This window comes from Ochotona curzoniae, unplaced genomic scaffold, assembly GCF_017591425.1.
Source record: "Ochotona curzoniae isolate NIBS_2020 unplaced genomic scaffold, NIBS_Ocur_1.0 scaffold_4683, whole genome shotgun sequence".
Taxonomy (NCBI): Eukaryota; Metazoa; Chordata; class Mammalia; order Lagomorpha; family Ochotonidae; genus Ochotona; species Ochotona curzoniae.
Genome location: NW_024467121.1, coordinates 20,125,842 through 20,147,177, shown reverse-complemented (window position 1 = coordinate 20,147,177; position 21,336 = coordinate 20,125,842). Strand labels below are relative to the sequence as shown.

Here is a 21,336-nt window from a genome sequence, read left to right as displayed (position 1 = left end):
AACGGGAGGCTGCTTGAGCTTTTGTCTTATTTCAGAACTAGGCTAGCGAATGCAACCGGATCTCAAAGAATAGGCTTGCCTGCGAGGCAGTGCAGTCTGTGCAAAGGGGAGAGCCATCTGTCAGTGTGGACAATGGGCATCTTAGTCAATGAGTTCGCTCTCGGTTTTTTTGACAGCCATATTTTAGTGGGATTTGCAGTCACTCTTGCTTTGGGGCTGTGTAACCCTCGGAGCTGTTCATTTGCAGGAAGTACCGATTGCTCAGGCTATGTTGCTGTTCTGCGGGACGGATAACATGTTCAAGGCAAAGAGCTTGCCCAGCTCCCACTTGAAATGCGCTCTTTCCTCCTCCTCCTTTTCAGAGTAGGGGAATGAGGGAATCCTCTCCGAGGAAAGTAGGTTAATGCATTCTGGAAACTGGTGTGTGTTCTCTGGGAACTAGCAGAGCTGCAGAGAAGATTTCAGAGCACTGCTCCAATCTTGAACTTGGTCCTATAACATTCAGAACTGGGAAGTCTCCTTGGGAGTCTGAGCACTTGTTCTCCTTGGCTGGAGTTTGCTTTTATTTGAGAAAGGGATTTTCCATTAAAAGCCCAGCTAATGAAAGGGACTGTTTGATATCTGCTATATCCACCTTCAATTCCAAGTGGGTGGATCAAACGTTTTAGATAATGCTGGAAAGAATTTATTTAATCATACATGTCAAAAATCTTTTTTAGAGTGACCATAGTTCTCTAAACCCAGAGCGAGTTAAAACCAATAGAATAAGCCTTTGATTGACCTCACCTCTTTGATGCTCTGTTGATTCACACACAAATAGATTCTTTTGTTACTGACCTTTTTTTTTTTTTTGCTAGTTAATGGGCATGGCTAGAATATTTTCACAGTGTTACTTCTAGGATCCTAGGCACAAAGAAGCCATCCTTTTCGAAGAAGTCCCACTGTCTCTGTTGTGGTCACCAGTTGTCTGATGGTGATTTGTGAGAAGGACAGGCTCCATCCAGTCCAAGTTTGTTATAAATGCTGGCTGATGGCTCTCCTTTGAGATGCTCTTGGTGACCTGTTTGTTCTCACCCAGAGTGTAGGTGAACTCTGCTTGCAGGCAACGTACTTCAATCCAGGGTGATGTGGAGGCAGCAGGCGCTGTTTCAGTCTGCCCGTGTGACAGCCAAGAAAATGGTAAATGCTCCTGACTCCCTAGTTCTCTTGATTTCCCAGGATGATGTTTGACTGCTTTAGGGAATGACCCTGGAAACTGTTCCTTTGGCCAACTTTTCAAGTTAGAGCCTCAGATAGACCATCCCAGTTTTGTGTACCCTCTGACACTCAACACATGGATCTATGGGTGTCAGGTCATAACCTTAAGCAAGTACAACTCTCATAGACTTCGAAGTGAGTTCTCTATGCAAATGTATCAGGGCCCAGGAGCTGTTTAAATCATTGTGTGAGCTGATTAAAATGGTATACTGTAGCAGAGGAGGGAAAATTGATATCACTGGTTCACACCATTCCTGTTGTCTGTTTGCCAGTTGAATTCACATGATGGCCTGGTTCTTGACTATCATGTTGTCTAATGAATGGTGAAATGAAGCACTTTGGGTCTTACCAAAGTTCAAATATAAAATCTCTATGGAGCAAATTGACTCTTAAATTAATTTTTCATAGCTCTCAAGTGTTATGTGTGCGTGTGTGTGCGTGCGTGTGATCTGTGTGTGTGTGTGTTAAGTGGCTTCTCTGAATCCTCCTCTAATCTAGTTCTGATGCGAACATTGACATTTTCATATTGAAAATTCAAATTGCATTTTAATTTAGTAACCTACAGTTTCATCATGACTCAGGGAACAAGGCTTGTCTGTGTAAGACTACAAGAGGAGAATTCCACAGAGAGGTGACTTTAGTTCCTAAGTTGCTCTCTCCTGTGTTGTTGCGTTACCCAATGATTTTTTAAAAAAATACCCAAAAACTTGTATCAGTGACAGTGTGTTGCCATTCTTAAACTTTGATCACATTATGCCTCATTAAGTCCATCCTGGCTTATCTCTCCCTCTTAGTGAGGATTTAGCTTGAAGTTTCTTTTCTACCCGGTATCATGATGAGTCAGACAAAGGAAGCCTGCTTGAGCTAAATTTTGGTGTGTTACGGTTATTTAATAACTTACTGACAGTTTAAAGAAAGTGTTGAGGTAAATTGGACATCATGCAGTAATTTCATTATGCCGTGTAATAGACTTAACCAGTCTAAATTATGGGTGCTTAATGCATTTTTATCTTGGGATTTGCATAATTGACACATAAATATGCATAAGATTAACTGGAAGTGGCAAAATGGACTGGACCAAGTGTTCCTGAGCATGGAAATTAAAGCAGTTGCAAAGAGAGCACCTGAACACACGCTGTCTCCTGGGCTGGTGGCCACCCTTGACATCCCTAGAAGCAGAGAGGACAGCAGTTGGCCCCGCTCACCGCTGTCAGTGCATTGTCAGTGATACATGGCCTCAGTGAGCTTTGCTTGTGGCTGCATTCAAGTGAGCATGCTATTTATTCTTTTACATGTAATGCAATCGCAAAGAGTCCCCTGGCTGATGGATATACTTCTGCCTGGCCTCTTGACAGGCCATGACATGGACCTGGGGATTCCAACCATAACAAATGATGTTTGCAGAGGTGTGGGGGCAGGGAGAGGGTAAAGAAGGTGATTGAGTCATTCCTACTCTAAGGATAAAGGAAAAATTGTATAATTCATCGTCCTTGTGTACTCTTTAAATATGTCCCTTCTGGAATTTGACTTTTAATACTCCAGGCTTAATGGATCTCCTTAATCCTGTGCACACTGTATTTAGTGAATGAGGCTGCCAAAAAATCCCCTTCATGTTCAGCTTCTTGTGACTTCTGTTAGCCAACACCTGCTGCAAAATTTGCAGTGAGCACCTGAGTCAGGCTGTGGGAAATTGGGCCAGGTCTTTAATTTTTGCAGATGTAAAGGGTGTATTCTGAAGCAACCACAGCTTTGACAGAAGATGGAATAGAGGAAGGGGTGGAGAGTGAACAGGAAAGGGAAGACAGATTGGTTAGAAGTCTATGTTATGTTTCTATTAGATTTTGCAACGTGGTTTTACCAAATGTTTGGGCAGCAAATAGGATGGATTGAAAAGAACTTTTCTAGAAGGGTAAAGTATCAACTTTTAAAAAGTTTAATGGCTATTTTGTATGCTAATTAGGGTTTTTAGACTCCTCCAATACTGTAGCCTTTTATGTCTGCATTCAGTTAACAATGACCTAACTCCCTAGGGGTTGTGCATTTTTATCTGTCTGAACCTGTCTTTTACAGTTCAGCTGCATCATTTACAGCACTTTAAGTACTTTTTCAAAGGAATGGTTTCTGATTTGTGACATCAAGTAACTTCCAAAAGGATCAGATCATTTTATAAATGGGATACTTAAATGGAAGCCGAGCTTGTAAAGAATGAGCATTTGAAATGAGCACAGAAATTGTGTCCTGGCAGCTGCTGCTGTGTACTGTACACATAGCTAGATCACTGCACACACAGCTGGAGTTTGTTCAAGAATTGTCTTTTTGGAGCCATTCTGCAGTTTTGGAAGTATGATAGCTTATAGATATGAGGTGTCAAATTTTTGAAATTCTAGACAATATGAATGTAAAGAGAATAAATAAAGATATGAAAGTTATGGCTTTTTAGACCAATAAGCCACATGAAGTCCTATAAGCCACTTAGCATAATGCTCAGTCTGCTTGAAACTTTGCCGGGATTTCACGAACAGTAGTGGCTGAAATGATCCGTTGTGCTCCACCTACTTGATACTTGGATTAGGATAAAATATTGAAAACTCTCATTTAAAGACTTATGTGAACTAGGGCTAAGGAGCGGTTTCTCCAGAGTAGGGAAAACCGAAGAGGTTTTGACAATGACTTGCACATAAATTAAATATTCCTAAATACAAGATCGTGTGCAAGCTAATGTCAGCCTTTGTTTTATCATCATGGAGACTTGCTGGAGCAGAAAAATGACAATTGTAGATCAAATTTGAGAAAATGTTTCCTGGTAGCAGCATGTTTTGTCAGGAGTAAATGAGGCAGTGTGTGATCTTGAGGCCTCAGAGACAGGTGAGGTATAATCAATCCTGTTGTAGATGATGTAAGCCTACCGGAGAAGCCGTGACGAGCTGATACACACATCCTATGTTTTTATGGTGCTGTAAAATACCTTTAATATGAAGCCAATAAAGCCAGAAATAGATGTGTGAATGAAGCATTTGTCAAGTTCCTTACAAAGAGCTTCAGCCTTATTTATTGGCCTGCTCAACTCAACTGGATGCAAGCAACTTTACTCTTACAGAAGAATTCCTTTCAAGGTCTATGTGAACTATGGGACAGAACTTGTGTGAAAGGTAGTTACCCATATACCTTTTGTATACCTGCATGGAAAGGAATAGCACAATGTATTTAGTTTCTATCAGGTTGGTGCATGAGGCACCACAGTTTATCCCAGAACCCCTGGGTTCAAATTCTGGTTCTGTCGCTTACTAGGGTGTCACTTTTCCAAGCCTCAGTGTCTCACATGTAAAATGTCAGGGCTCATTGTAAGACATAACTACATTGCTCTACAATGTTCGAGATGTAGGGAGAATAGGCAGGGGGTTAGTTGTGGATGACCAGGAATGTTTGTTAACACTGCCTTTTAATGTTAAGCCTTCTCATCTGTTAGCTTCAGGTGCCTTCTCACAGAATGCATCTGCATCTCTCCAGGGAGTAGGAAGGAGATGCCAGGATGGTGTTCATTCAGTGAAGACACCACCCTTTAACTCGTACAAGAGACTGATAGTAAGGGTAGGGCCTCTGACCATGCTTGGACATTCCTCTCTAGGCCCCTCAAGATGGGTCCCTCTCTTCATATGGGATAACCTATACTCATGCCTGAAAATGTGTTTATCTCCTTTAAGTAAATCTTGCCTTCACCTTATATGTGGATGCCTGCACTTTGAATTCTTATCTCTGTAGGGGCAAGAACTTGGAGTAAGCATCAAGATGTCTAGGCCCATATTATTGGCACTTGATAATAAAGGTTGTCAGGTTCTAGCATGGACATAGGAATCAATGCATGTGGAAATGTGCATCTCATAGTAAGTGTTGTGAACGAATTGCCATCACTGTGAATACAAGTAGGAAAAGCAAATGATGCACCTTGTGGATGGTGCTGTAGCTGAAACCCAGAAGGGAAGTTCCTACTGCCTGCAAAATCAGATCTTGATCCTGTCACCTAGCTTGGAAAACCTGGAATAACACAGGTGCCTTTGTAGAATAAGTCAGATCTCATTATGATAAGGACGTTCAAAGAAAGTTACTGTTGGCGAATTATTTAAAAAAGAATTGATTCAGTATAAGCCAAAAGATAACCTCCCCCCCCAAAAAAGAACTTTCATTCTTTCGTGCTTTACATTTTGTGAAATTGCATATGTGTTTTCCCATGAGATCTTCACCTCAGTAGTTATAACCCAGGAATGAGCAAACTATGATCGACACACCACTGTCAGTAATTCCCCAGAGGAAACTCAGGCCCCTTGCCTGGTCCTCCACACTCTGCACAGCCTGGACCTCACCACTTTTCTTTGTCTCATCATTCTCCATTCTCACCCCTGACAATTGCCCCTAACCATTTAGGCTGCAGTCCAGCCTGTGAATCACCTGAGATTGTTTAAAAATGTAGAGGTCTGGAGTGGGGGTGGGGGCACAGGAACCCGCATTCCCACCCCAAGGCTGGGGGACTCTGATGGAGGTGTTCCCTTCACTCCACGTTGAGGGAATCACAGGGCTACCTTTGTTCTACTCACTGGGAAACTTGCTGCTCCCTTGGCAATGCTGTGCTTTCTTAACCTCCAGGTTCTAGGGTGTGCTGTGGTCTATCACCAAGGTATTATCTTCCCTACCTGACCCTTTATGCCCACGCTAAGAAATCTGTAAAACCCCACAACTGAGTGGTTGCCCTTGGCATGTTCTGTTAACCTGGTTCTAAGCCTTCCATACACCCTGAGTGATCACTTATTTACTTGCTGACCTCTACAGTGGGCTGTGAGTCTCGTGATAACTGACTTCACTGTATCTGCATCTCTTTCACCAGTGTAGGCCAAGGACATGGCATGGGGACAGGAAAATTGCAAGCCCTCATTGCCGGTTTACTGACCAGATGCATAAACATGGCATCTCTAAGGGCTCGTGGCAGAGTTCGGAAAACGCCAGATACTCAGCCAGTATTGTGGTAGTTAAAGTCAGTGTGGAACTGTCTCAGTATGGGCAACTTCCATAGTACAAGACCAGTAAGGTAGGATTTTGACAAATGAGTCATTCTAGGCCATTGTTTTCTTTTTCCCATTTTGTCCTTTGGGATTGCTAATAGTAACAGTTTTAATAGGTACCAGGGTTATAAGAATCTATGGTGAAGAAACCATAAAGACGAACATTGAATTTAGTTTGGATTTGTTCTAATCTCTCAATTGTACAAGTGCACATCAGAAAATCTGTGAAAACGTGCAATTAAAAGTTTATACTGGTGCACAAAGTTTGACATTCTTCGATAGGTTTTTTCATAATATACAAACTAGCTAAAAATATTAAGAGAAGCTTTTTTCTTGAGGCATTAGAAAATAATAGTAATCAGTGCTTCTAAGTAACTGGATATTAAGAAGAGCACTATATTAAAATATAGTATAATATTATACTATATAGTACTATATACTGTATTATACATAATAGTTTATAGTATATTATAGTACTATAATATTATATAGTATAATATAGTATAGTATAGTATAATATATAATATTAGCACATTAAAAATAGGTCTAATAAACTAAAATTTAACATATCTTAGTATATGTTAATATGTTTGATATTTTTATTTATACAACATTAGTATTAGTTTTATATAGCATAGTAAGAATCTGTTGCTATGCAAGCCATAAATTGCTTGTTATTAATAATAAAATTCATTTGTTAATAGAATACTATTTACATGTGTTTTGACAATAATTACAATTTCATTTATTGAGCGTTTACTAAAAGGACAGTTTTATTTTTAAATCTCTCATTCTTGCAAGAATTTTAGAAAGCATGTGTTTTCAACTTTATTTTGTAGATTGAAAACCAAGTCTCTGAAAGGTCCTAAAATTTATGGATATGTCACACAGAGTTAGCAGGGTTTAAAGCTAAAATTCTCCAGCTCCATTTTTCCAGTACCATTTACTTCCTGCATACAATTTAGAAATGAAAACCAAAGACTAAAATAGGCTCAATTCTCTGTCACCTTGCTATAAACTAGGACTAATAAGAGAGTAAGGTATATATTGTTAGTTGATTCTATAATTGATCTATTTGTGTTTTTTAACCATATGCATCCTGAAATGGCTTGATTCCTAAGAAAACGTTAAGTAGGTTCTGTGGAAATGGACTTCATTCAAGGTCATCTGCAGTGTAGATCCTGGGACTCAGGAACTGCTGCTTGCAAGGAGGATGTAAATGCTGGGTCCGGGTCCAGGTCCAGGGACCCCCACCTGGATCTCAGGCATCCCATTTGGCATGTATGTTTCCCAGGAGTGCAGCATTCACTGCTAGCTGACCAGGCCTGGGTCAATCCAGGTTGCAAGGCTTGCTGCATGCTCCAAAGGGCAGATCAAAGATCCAGCAACAGCCCACAAATGCTACTGCCGTAGTTGTTAGGCTTCTGTGGTGGCTTTAAAGCCTTTTCTATCATACACCAATTGACCCAGAAGATTTTGTGAAGTTTCTGTGGAGGCCTTCAGGATGACCCATGGGACAGAAAATACACAGGCCATTGGGCTCATCATTGCAGATCCTGGGGCCCAGGTAGCTACAGCTTCACTTGAAAAACTCAGAGGAGAGGCCTCAAACCACTGACCCCACTTGCAGATTAAACTCGAGTAAGAGTGTGACAGGTGACGTGGAATGGATTTCAGTATGGGCGGGTTAAATAATGAAGACATCTAATGTATCAGATATAGGAAGCTGATTCAACTGTCACAATTCTATTCAGACCTATTTGCTAGGAGCAGGGGAGCAGTAGCAAAACTACTGAGAAGAAAAAAGTCATCTGGCGGATCTTCTGTCTCATTTAGTTATTCATCTAAGAAGGATTTATTTAGTATGCAGAGCAAGTGTCAGGAAGTACATTTACTTCCTTCCGTCAGAACCATACAAACAAAAGGATCATGTTGCTCTCTGCTATTCTTTTTCTCCATAGAGTTTCAACTGATGATTCCTTAGTAGTCTCTGCATTTACTCAATTCACTTTTTTTAAATGAAATTTTTGTTCAAATTAGAGAAATATAAACATTTTCAGACAGATCATCATGTACTAGAGGGAAAACAATGATATTCTCAGTTAATTATATGCAATTGCATAGATATGATTCTCTGCTTTAACATCTGTCCTGACTTCTCTACCTCTGCACATGCAAATACCTCAGATGTGTATTAGGAATGTTGGAGAGGAAGAATACAACATCAATCACATAAAGAATAAAGGATCAAAATTGAATACTCTTTTAAAAAATAAACCCAATTAGGAATTCTCCCACACACCTCCCCATCTTCTCTCCCTTTTCACCCCCACCCCACTGTTTTCCCCCATATTCTAAAAGTATAGTCCTTCAGCAACAGTCACAAGTCCAACATTCTGTTTTTTACATGTATCATGACAGTGTAGGTAGGTATAAATAATGGTAGAAAGTCTAATATGCTATTCTCAAAGTAAATTTAACTTAGTTGGGAATAGAGATGCATACTAAAACTTATCTTCACTTCCCAGTATGCTAGTCTAAATTATACACTTCATCTGTGAGAATGTAAGTCTATACATGTTTTCTGTATATCCATTTACTTTCAAAGTTAATGCTTATGAAGGTGATGCTAATAGCTGTGCTAGGATATAAGGTAAGAGTGGAGCACTGTTGCTGTCTTATCACAAAGACTCTTAAGCAACTGTAAATTTAGTTTACAAAATTGAGTATATCACAGAAAGCTCCTGGGTAAGCTTCTTAAGCAGTCTGTCATGGATGGAGTTGAACAATAATAGCATTTACTCAAAACTGAACATATTTCTACATAGTGCATTGGATCGTGGATCCTGTAGCAGCTAGCCAAAGGAAATCCTAACAGACACGCCATTAGGTGAAAAGAGAGGATCTTTGAATGGCAAAAAGAAAAATTCACTGAAGGCGAATGTTAGATTGGGTGATGGGAAAGTGTGTTAAACAACCGGAATAACATTAGTCCTGTTTAATTCTGGACCCCACATATCCCCTTCAGTCTGACCCTTTGTCCTTCATGAACACAGGCAAGTCTTGAGCTGATTCGTTCTTTGTGTATAACCATTAGCTTTCACTGGTGAAGTCAAAGCACTCTGGGCATTCATTCCACTAAATATGCCTGTACCAGAGGGCCCAGGCTGGGCCAAAACCTCAATTACAGCATAACACAGGGGAACAACTACGCTGTCAAAATAAGCTATTTTGAGCAGCACTTGTAATTTACCTGTATTAGAAAAATACCAGGTTTATGGCTTCTGCAATCAGACCAATAAATTAGTTAGAGCTGCTCTGTCTAGTTTGGTGGCCACCACCCCCATGTGACTGTCTAGTACTTGAAATATGCCCAGTCTGAATTGATATGTGCTATGAGTACAAAATGCACACCAGATTTTGAAGCTTAGCATAAGGACTATATGAAAGACTTCATTCACAATTACATTGTTTACATAGTTAAATGTGAATGGATTGGATGTTATTTGGCTAAGCAAAATATTTTGTTAGAATTATAACTTTTGTTTCTTATTCTACTACTTATATGTTATTATGAAGTTTAAATTTAACCATTACAAACAGTCCTGCCATGTGTATATATATGTGTGTGTGTGTGTGTGTATATATATATATCACCTTGAGCTCATGCACAAATATTGGCCAGCATTGGCTAAAGGCATTGTCTTGTATTATTTAATATTTTATGGAAGTCTGCGCAAGAAAAAGATACAGGAGAATTGACCCTTCAAGCAGCACTTTAGGAGGAAGAAATATGATCGTGCTTAAAGTAGCATCTTGATTTCAGCTGAAAAATATCAGCAGTGAATAAAATCAATGCTGATAATTTGAATTGTATTGATTCCATAGTTTTACTACAATTTAAAATTTTGTTTGGATTTATAGTTATGTCAGAACTCTGGGCATAAGGATTTTTATGTTAATACATTTTGAAAGATTTATTTCATTTTTATTGGAAAGTCAGATACACAGAGAGAAGGAGAAAGAAAAAGGCAAATCTTCCATCCAATGATTCACTCCCCAAGCGGCCGCAATGGCTGGAGCTGAGCCAACCCGAAGTCAGGAGCCAGGAGCTTCTTCCGCGTCTCCCATGTGGGTGCAGAGTCACAAGGCTTGAGCCGTCCTCAACTGCTTTCCCAGACCACAAAAAGGGAGCTGGATGGCAAGCGGGGCTGCCAGGATTAGAACCGTCACCCATATGGGATCCTGGCATGTGCAAGGTGAGAACTTTAGCTATTAGGCTACCCTTTGTTAATATGGGCCCTATGTTAATACGTTTTTAAGCAAATAAAATGAAGATAAAAGTTGAGTCAGAACTAGAGGCCTGGGAATAGGTTGTCCTTGAAAGGAATCCATATGAGAGTACTTCATAAAGTTCATGAACAGAGAGAACTAAAAGATAAGTTTTATTCTGGTACAAGGAAAAATTTTGGAATCTATATATAATAGACATTTTTCCATGAACTTGTAAAGATCCCTCATATGCATGCATCTCATATTTTTTTTTGCCAAAATAAGTTTGTCTTTTATTTTCATTTTCTGTGAACTTTTTCAATTGCCTTGTGCATTCCTAAAGTAAAAATCAACCTTGCAGCAGAACTGAGAACAGCCAGAACCTCAAAATAGATTCTCCACAGTGCTATCAGAATGGGAAACAGATTGACCGGATAATGTGATTGCATGAGGTGAGTCACTCCTCTTTGGCTTCCGGTCCTTGGTTAGAGACTCTATGTCATCATGCCCCAGCAGCTGATTCAAAACTGATAGGGGCTTTTACAGTTTGTCCGGAAGAAGACCTAACTTCCCTCATCTGACTTCTCTGGACTACCTCTGTAAACACTTTGTGGTCAATTATTTCTTTTCTTTCTTTTTAAAAAAATTTATTCATTTTTACTGGAAAGGCAGATTTACAGAGAGGAAGGAGAAAGAGAGGGAGGTCATCCATCTGCTGCTTCATTCCTCAGATGACTGAAACAGCCAAAGCTGAGTTGATCCAAAGCTGGGAGCCAGGTCATTCCTCTCGATCCCTCCTGTAGGTGCAGAGGCCCAAGGACCTGAGCCTTCCTCTGCTCCTTCTCAGTCCGTAATCAGGGAGCTGGGTCAGAATTGCAGGAGCCAGGACTAGAACCAGCATCTTTATAGAATGCCAGCACCACAGGATGGAGGATTAGCTTGCTGAGCCACTACACCGGCGCCACAGTCAACTATGTGAAACTCAGGCCATTCAAGACATTGAATCAGTTACCTAAATGTAGGAAGAGCTGAGAGGCCAGGCAGCTGCTAGTAAACTGACAACCTCTCTTAGAGCTGCAGGGTCACAACCAGGATATTGAGGCCACCAAAATACAGAAGCTCAGGCCATTGGATGGAAGTTAGAATTACAGCAGGGAGTGTTTGGCAATAGCTAAGCTTTGGAGGAGAAGAGAGCCAGAAGGAGGCGCAGTACAATTGGAAGCAAAGCGAAGAGGCTGTCCCTTCCCCTGCCCTTCAGCATTCTGCCAGTATTTCTATTAGAAAAGAAAGCCAATTGGCAAAGAAAGCCTGGGAAATCCACTTCCCTGTGGATAGAGAAGGGCTGAGAACAGCAACAGGAAGACAACCCCCGCCCCCCATCTGTTTTCCTGTCTGAGGACTTCTGTCAGAATGCCCACACTGGGAATGGCCATTTGTGGATACTCCTCATCTTACATACTGGTATGGCCTCACCCTGTGGCTGGGAAAGCAAACCAAATTCCCTCTTTCACACCCATTCTGATTGGTTGCTGTAGCTGCCCGGAGCCCTCCAAATTCCTGTGACTCCATCTGGGCATGTGGAATTGGGAAAAAATGGTAGATGGGTTAACAATGTCTGTTAGGAGTACAGAATGGGAGTATCTACATTCATCTGAGGGCATCTCAAAACATCCATGGGCAAATAGAACTATGAGATAATGTGAGGTTTCCATGAATGTTTTGAAGGTCGTTCATATTTAGTATATCATGCCTGTTTTCTGGCAGATTCAGGAGGCAACAATTAACAAAAAGTAACATGTGTATACAGTAGATATGTGTCTTGATGTATCCACAAATTCAGGTATTCGAGAAAGTCCATTTCCTTATCATGGTAGAATGGATTAATTTAAATCTGAGTCCTCATGCCTCTTCTGGATAGCGGTTTCAGTTTTATCACTTTTTAAACATGTGGGAAGCTCAGAAAGTTTGTGGCAAATGGCATCAAAAGATAGCTTTGAGAGGCTGATGTTGTGGCAGAGTAGGTTAAACTACTGCTTTAGATGTTGGACCATTTGGAGTCCTAGCTACCCTGGTTCCAATCCAGTTCCATGCTAAGTTACCTAGAAAGATGGTTTAAGTAGTTAATCCCTAACACCCTTGTGAGAAACCCAAAGGGGGTTTCTGGCTCCCAGCTTTGACTGAATTCAGACCTTGCTGTTGCAGCCATATGAGGAATAAACCAGTGGATGGAAGATTGCTGTGTCTGTATTTGTTTCTTCCTCATTCTTGGTAATTCTGCCTTTCAAATAAATAAGTAAATAATCAATAATCTGTAAAGTATACACTTATTTTGATGCCAAAAAAAACCCCTGAAATGCAGGCGTAATTTGTTTTCATAATATGCATGTCATATGAATTTTTGAAAGCCTATTGTATGTGTGGATTTCAATGTTTTGGCACCAAAAATAAACTTGGCTTTTAATTCCTTTTTCCACAAACCTTATGACGTATTCTCATATAGTGCATGGAAAATGGGAAGAGCGCTCTGCTCTGCCGTTATCCCCGTCGCTTCCGATTGCTCGTTTCTAAGACCTCATGATGTCTTCTTCCCTACTCGGTGTAGGACAGGGGTTGATCATCTTTGCAAGCCCCAGGACCCTAGTACTTTAGAGCCCAGCATTCTCTGGAGCCCTCTATGGCCATCTTCCCGGGCCTCCACCAGAGAAGAGGGTCTAAACTCCTGCTGCAGGTGGACACTGTCTCGCCTGCCCTCCCCAGCCGGGGAGTCTCTTCTCTCCACGCTGAGATGCAGAGACTCCACAAAGGCATTTCAGGAGGACACTAGTGCCATGGTGTCCCTTTGTTCAATGCACTGTTTATTTACATTTTTAAAAATTTTTTGTTTGTTTTTGAAAAGCAAGACTCTCATCTCATTTACATGTAGAATCGAAAAAAAATTTGAAATCACAAAAACAGGTGTTTGGGAAGCAAGGAGATGTTGGCCATTCTAGTAGTTTAACCTCAATTTTATATTGACTGAGAAGCTGCTTTCTTTCAACATTTCTGATAGAAGTGTGAGGATGTGTACTACATTGGCTGCATATGTATTTATCTTATAACAGTTTCTAGTGTATTGAGAGATAAAGTATTACATCACCATAATCCCTACAAAAAGTAATACCACACCTTGTTCTCCCCCAGGAAATCAGGCAACATCTGTGCCTGGGTCTTGTGACCTAAAAGCTGGGGTAGCAAGTGAGTAATCTACATTTTGGGCTACAATAGAAACTTGCTTTAGTTGAAGGGTACAAAATTTTTTTCTGAATCAGAGGAAAGGAAAAGGAAGAAGAGAAATTAATTAAATATCTCCAAAAAAATGAGCTTTCAGAATTGTCAATGAAGTTTCCCTGGGGGTAGCGGCAGGTGGGATGGAGGCCAAAGATTGTGATCTCTCAGTCAGGCATTCGCTTCTCAGCAGGGAACAGACACTGTTCCCGACTCAGGAAGTGCCAGCCAACAGGAGCTGCCCCAGCCTCCTCCCAGTGCTCAGTGGAATCTGTTTTGCCCTCCAGGCACTGTGCATAGTTCCCAGGTGTATGATGAATCTGGTGCTTAGGATGGTAGATAGGACTCTAAACTGGGATTTCCCACAGTCTGCAGATCACATGCTCCTTCCATGAATGAGCTTGAAATTGGTAACCTGCCTTTGTGGAGTACACGTTGAAAGTGCTGATGTATCTTCACCTTGTTTCATTAGCGAATGCTCATTGGGAAGGGAGGGGAGGGACACAGAGATGTGTGGTTTGGGGGTCCCTGGCTGAGCATGTTTCCTAGGAAACCACCTGTGATGGAGTACGGCAGGCTCTCCCTGGTGTGGAGGAAGGAGAAATGTGAAAGCGAATAATATTCACAGGCAGAGGGAAAAAAATACATCATTGCCTGCATTCCTAGATCTCTAATTAATAAAGAGACTATCCCAGGTGAAATCTAGTGAAACTGTGGTTGAGATAGGGGAGAGGTGGGAGAAATGCAAATGGGAACAGTGAACTGGACAGGAGCACAGTGTGAGACAGTCCATTAAAAACTGTACAAATGAAATAAGGACATTGAGTTCCACTTCAGCTTTGTTGTGGTAGAAATGAGAGCAACAATCTCATTATTTTAGGAAGAGGAGGCTGATGCTCACACTTGCTACCAGTTTGGGTTCATTTTACCAGCAGTGGGAATGTGTTACATGTACATGATTCTGTCCAAACTCCTTGAACTCTGTGCTGTAATGATCCATAGCATGAGAGCCAGCTGTGGTGGGGGACCACCGTGAGACAAGGGGTATATTCATATAGTTGTTCCTGTACATTTGTGTTCATCACAACTCCTCTTCCCCATTTTCTGAGGGTGAGAATATGATATTGATGAACTAAAAGTTCCAAAACCTATGTATTGAAGTTGGTATGGTCAGGTATGGTCAGACTCCATGTGACATTTCCATCAAAGGTGAACTACATGTATGACAGTGGTCCCATAAGGGTGGAGCTGTCATAGCCATCTTCATTTGTAGAACTTCATTCTGTGATGTTCACACAATGACAAAAAAATCTTCTGGTGATGGCATTTCTCTGAATGTATCCCAGTCTTTAAGCTATGTAGGCATTTTCGGCAAACCTGCTAAGTAGTTGTACATCTCAAATACAGCTAATTGTAAATACAGATTCTTCTTACAATAGACTTTCATCCTCATAAATAAGTTCATCATAAGTTAAAAATTGATTGAATGCATGTAAATTACCAACTATCATAGTTAAGCCAAGTGGTGCACAATGGAGTATCAGTTCTTTAACCTTGTGATATTTCCAGCCCAGGTAAAGATCAAAATTCAAAATTTAGGGTATGGTTTCTAGTACATGTATCTCACATTTGTGGTGTTTTAAAGTCAACATTTTTTAGCAAATCAACATAAGTTGAGGACCATCTGTTTCAGGCACATTATGCATTGGTGAAACTTACAATAGAAGCATATATACCTCTGGCCTAATTAAAGCAAAATAGAAAATTATAAATGGTAAAAAGGAAATGAAGCAAACATGATTATACTGAGTGTAATTAAGCACAATGTTTGATCATACTACTCCACCATTTGCCTTAACTGATCGTGTACAAAACTACAGTGTTCACTGATTCATGTGCCAACCAAGAGCTGTATGTGTTGGGTGAGCAAAGGTGTAAGCTGTGCTTGTGCCAGTTGCCCCTTCCCCCGCCAGGGGCTGACCTCTCATCTGGGAATCTGACACATGGGAGCCCATAGCTGAATGTTCAGTGCATGTTAGGTTATTAGCATGGTCAGTAAGGGTTCTGAGAGGTGCAAAAATCAGGTCATTCTGGGAGAGCTCATCCCTGGACTGTCAGGATTCTGGTAGGTATTCGTTATCTCATCTGTTAATAATGGCCAGGATAGAGGCCAACCACTATGAGATGAATGGAGAGCTGATCATCATACTACATGGTATTTCGCTGCATATTACATTGTGCTGGGTTCAGTTGTGTTGTATCATTGCCATATTATTTTCTGGATTCACAAGTGTTAGGAGGAAATGACCTTCCTGTTTTTCACACTAAGTCTGTAACATTTCTGCCATGTGATTTGGCTGCTACTACATTCAGGGCACTAGAGGAATGGTGATAAATTCTACAACTGAGGTTCATTGAATACTTATTTTGAGCCATCTTTTATACCATTCCTGTGTATTTAACTCTCTTAATCCTTATAATGGCTCTATGCAGTAGATCCTGTTACTGTGCCCCTTAAAGAGATGCGGAATTCAAGGCAAAGATGTTAAGTTTTACTCAGGATCACACACCCTGCAGATTGCAAGGTTTTTTGAGTTGGTTCTTTCATTGCTAGATTGTACTGTTAGGAAAGTGTTCTAGCTTTCATCTGAAATCTGCCTTTAAGGGCCTGAGATCCAGTGATTGTATTTTATTCTCATCTGAGTACTCATTTTTCAGATGAAAATGCTCTGATTCTTGTCAGAGACCCTAAGTCCTTGCTTAAAAACAAGTTGAACAACCCCAGTTTTGGGGGCTTAGTTTTTATCAGATAAGGTAAAGAAAGATGAAGAGCCCAGCTTCTGGGTTGAGGTGGTGCAAATTCAAATCCCAGTATTACCTTATGATGCTGAACATGACACTCAGTTTCCTCCTCAAGTAAGAGTAAATAAGAGTAAATGTAATTTTGTCAGATATCATTACTATACTCTAATATTTTCAACAACAGTATTGTTATAATGATGGTTATTAGTATATGTAAAATAAAGACTGGAATAATTCAAATAGATGTGTTATTGCTGAACATTCTCCTAGCCTAGAGCCTTCCTCTGGAGTATATGACCATTAGTCCTTGTTCCTGACTCTCTAAAAGTGCAGGCCTCAGAAATGGATCTGGAATTCTCTGTGGACTGTATGAAGAGTTTAATTTTGAAATTTGCGAGTATTATTAGTTAATTGTGTACATTATATTGACCTACAGAAAATGAGGTGTTTGACCTGGAAGAGAGAGAATGTTCTGAAAGTTACTTAATGGTTCAATAGTAGAGTTGGAATTAGAATTCTTTATCATGCTTTCTTACTTACCAGTTTTGGCTCATACCAGGTGGTGCTGCTGCTTTTTCCCACTTGTTCTAATGTATTCTTAAAAGTTTGTGAAGATTGAACTAAAGATAAACTTATTCTGGTGCATTAAAAATTATGAAGCTTGCATTTGGTGCGTCCTCAAAAAGTTCATTAAAATTCATACCATGAAAGGATTTCAGAAAATTTTGTGCCAGAATTAATTTATGTCTTAATTTCAGTTTCCATGAACATTATACTTGTGTTTGTTCTGTTTCTATATTAATTATGTCTGTTCATGGTAACATCATTCTTCATGTCACCCAGATTTCCTTTCTTTTGCACTCCCAGAGCAATCCACCACCAATAATTTCTCCAAGCCCTGGTCAATATAAAGGATGTCAGCAGATGATTCTGAGAGTCTGTTTTCATGCCTTTATCCAAATTCAGTCATTTCTGTATCTATAGTTCTTAACTATTTGTGCTTTTCTGTAGTCACACCATCACCTGTGTGTGCCAGAACCACGCCCTTGATGGGTTTCTGCTCAAACATCCCACCACAATGTTCATTGGCAATACAGCCTTTCATTCTACTGTCTTCAGTTTTTCTGGATGGTCATCCACAAGGTTTGGAAGCTTGCCTTAGAGATTGACCATTCCATCTTTCAAAACAGATTCCCCAGCCCCTTTCAAATGATGCAAGGTATGCAGAGACAGTGTTCCAACATAAATGGTGCAGACAGTAGAATGAAAGGCTGTATTGCCAATGAACATTGTGGTGGGATGTTTGAGCAGAAACCCATCAAGGTTTTGCAATTTTTAATTTGTAGAACAAATATTATATTTGATGCAGAGCAAAGATAATTATTTGTGCTGTCAGATTCACTTGACCACACTATAGATTCAAAAACAACAACAGGTAGGAGCAAGAAGAGTAAGAAAGAATTCTCGGGATTGTGGATCCCTGCTTCCTTATCCCCTTTGGATGAATTCTCAGAGGAATTCCTAGGCACAAATGTCTATTGTGACTGTGCTATAGGTCCTGAAGGGAGTGCTAAATTTGCCTTTCCGCACTACCCCATGTCAAAAAAAAAAAAAAAAGGGAGGAATTTTGAGGTAGGAGTAATTTGTGTATGGGGAGGGACATTGAATCCTCACTAATAATGTGTAGGCAACACCTCCCTGCCCTAACGTTGTGTACTGTTTCACAAACTAGCACTTTACTCCAGCACTTCTGGACTCCCCAGTCCCTTTGTGCTCACTTAATGAGTGAGATGTAGGCATTCCATGTTTTGGCTTCATTTTTTTGACTTTGAAATCATTTTAAATACAGTATAAATGGAAAGAGTCTTTTAAAAGTTGATGGAAAATTCACATTATGAAAAAACTGCATGGATTTTAGAAATTGTTTTACACCAATATAAATTCATTTTAATTTAATCTTTCCAGGAAATTTACAAGTATATTTAACAGTATATATATATATATATATAATTTTAAGTGTATAATTCATTGTCATTAAATACATCCACATTGTTTTCCAACCATCACCTTCATCCAACTGTTTAACAAAAGTGATGTTCAGTTCCTTTTCATTAAACTGCAATTATGGTCCCCAAATCTCCTTCCTCTTAACCCGCTGGCAACCACCAGTCTACTTTCTGTCTATGCATTTGATTACTCTAGGATTATTTGTCTTTCTGTGGCTTATTTCATTTAGCATAACGTCCTCAAGGTCCATCCATATGGCAGTAGTTGCCAGAATTCTCTTTCTTGTTAAGACTGAGTAGTATTTCATGTATGTATATACCATGTTTTATTTTGTTCATCCACTCATCTGTCCATGGATATTTGGGTGTCTTTCAACGTTGGGCTGTTGCAAATAACCATACTATGAACAGACAGACAGTGATGAATACTGGTTATCCTCTACTTATTTTTAAAAATAATTCTTTTTAAAAAGTGGCTTATTATTTATTTTTGTTGGAAAGGAAGATTTACAGAGAGAAGGTGAGACAAAGATCTTCCATACACTGGTTTGCTTCTCACATGGCCACAACAGCCAGAGCTAAGCTGATGTAAAGCCAAGAGCCATGAGTTTCTTCCAGGTCTCCCACATGGGTACAAGGTCCCAATGCTTTGGGGCATCCTCTGCTGTTTTCTCAGGCCGCAAGTGGGGAGCTGGAAGGGAAGTCGGATGGGAAATGGAGCATCCAGGTTGTGAACTGGTGCCCAAAGGGATGCCTGTGCTTACAGGCAGAGGTTAGCCTGTTGAGCCCTCATACCCATCCTCTTCTTTGAATCCTGTGGAGTGTATTTTCAGAAGTCATATGAAAATTTTATGTATAATTTTTTGAGGAACCTCCTCTTTTTTTTTCCAGAATTGCCACACTTTTACATTCCCACTAAGAGGGCACAAGGGGTCCAATTTCTCTATATTTTGTCAACACTTGTTATTTTATTTATTTATTTACATTTATTTATTTTTAAAATTACAACCATCCTAGCAGTTGTGAAGTAAAACCTAATTGCGATTTTGGTTTTTGCTTCCCTGATGATTACCAATGCTGAGCATCTTTTTAGTACATTTATTGGTCATTTGCATATCTTCATTGGAGAAGTATCTGTTCAAGTCTGTTGCCCCGTTTCTAATTGGCTTCCATTTGTGTTGTAGCAACGTTGCCTAGGTAGCCAGGTTTTGTGAAAAGATCCATGTTCTGTTACTGCAGGATGTGTAGGTTTTAGTTTTAATTTTACCCATTGAATTACCATCTAGCCTCAGGTACTTTTGGGGCATCTGGGTTCACTTTCCCACACCTGTAAACGACGGCATTGGATTTTCTAATCTCCCAGAGTCTCTTCCAGATGGCAGCAGCCTAGATGATAGCAATGGTTCAAATGTTGGTTTTCACATGCTTATATGCAAACTCCTCAAATCACTGGCCTCCAGCTGCATTTCCAATTAAGGTTGCATAGCTCAGTGCTTCTGTTTCTGTTAATTCTCTTAGGATGTTTGATGGATTTTTGACAGTATTTATATTCTGAGAAGCAGTCACCATGAGATTACAGCTTCTGAACGGTCAGCATTTTCCTGGTTAACTTTTTATGTCTAAATTGCTTGACACTTTCCTTTAATAGCAGAACTGCTGTACATTTTGCTTAGAAAACCTGTACTCAACAATTTAGAAAATGTCACCAGCCATGTATTAAAATGAGGCTTTCTTCTTGAATAACCATGATTGCATGACACTGAGAAAGTATACTTCATGGGTTAAAGATGAGAAAGCTGAAACTTTCTAGTATAAAAATCCTTCCTATTTGTAGCATCTTTGTTTAAAATGTGTTTTTCCATTTTCTTGCATTGTGTCCAATGTAACAGAGCTTTTGTTTTTTATGATTAATCTTTATTAAAAAAAAACTATGCAAAGCTTGCCTGTTTAACAAAACTCTGACAATACAGGTTGCTAGAACACATATACATTTTGTGATGTCTAACAAGAAATAGTATTTTTCAACCAGTCAATCCAGATATCAGAGGATCCAGTCTCCCAGGAAGACCATAACCTAAGTCAGACTTCTGACCCCCTGCTTTGTCTGCGACGGGCAGTGACAAACTTCCCAGAGAAATATAAACCTTATCTTTTTATTGTAAAGTCAGATTTACAGAGATAAGGAGAGACAGAGAGAAAGATCTTCCATCTGCTCTTTTACTCCCCAAGTGGCCATAATAGTCAGAGCTGAGCTAATCTGAAGCCAAGAGCTTCTTCCAGGTCTCCCATGGGGGTGCAGGGTCCCAAGGCTTTAGGCTGTCCTCTACTGCTTTCCCAGGCCACACAAAGGGTGCTGGATGGGCAGTGGAGCACCAGCCACGAGACAAACTGGTGCCCATATGGGATCCTAGCGCATGCATGGCAAAGACTATCCACTAGGCTAATGGTGCCAGGCCCTTATGCCTTTTTTTAAAAAAAAATTATTTATTTATTTATTTTTATACCTTATTTTTAAAAACTCAAATTGTTAAGGCAATATGAAGTGGTGACCATTCCTTCCTCTTCCCTACCTGTCTGAGTTATGAACACGTAGAGGGAAGGTGAACCCATAGAGTCCAAGGAGAAAAATCTTGAACAGTCCATGTTTCACAAGAATCAGCAATAGTGGTATGTGATAGAAGGAA

At 40.0% G+C, this 21,336-nt stretch overlaps 1 protein-coding gene across 2 annotated transcripts in view; it reads left to right on the top strand.

The window, feature by feature from the left end:
* The window catches only part of FRMD4A (FERM domain containing 4A), a 546,990-nt gene that overhangs the window by 136,227 nt on the left and 389,427 nt on the right, over nt 1-21,336 (top strand). The gene's annotated exons all lie outside the window — the stretch shown is intronic.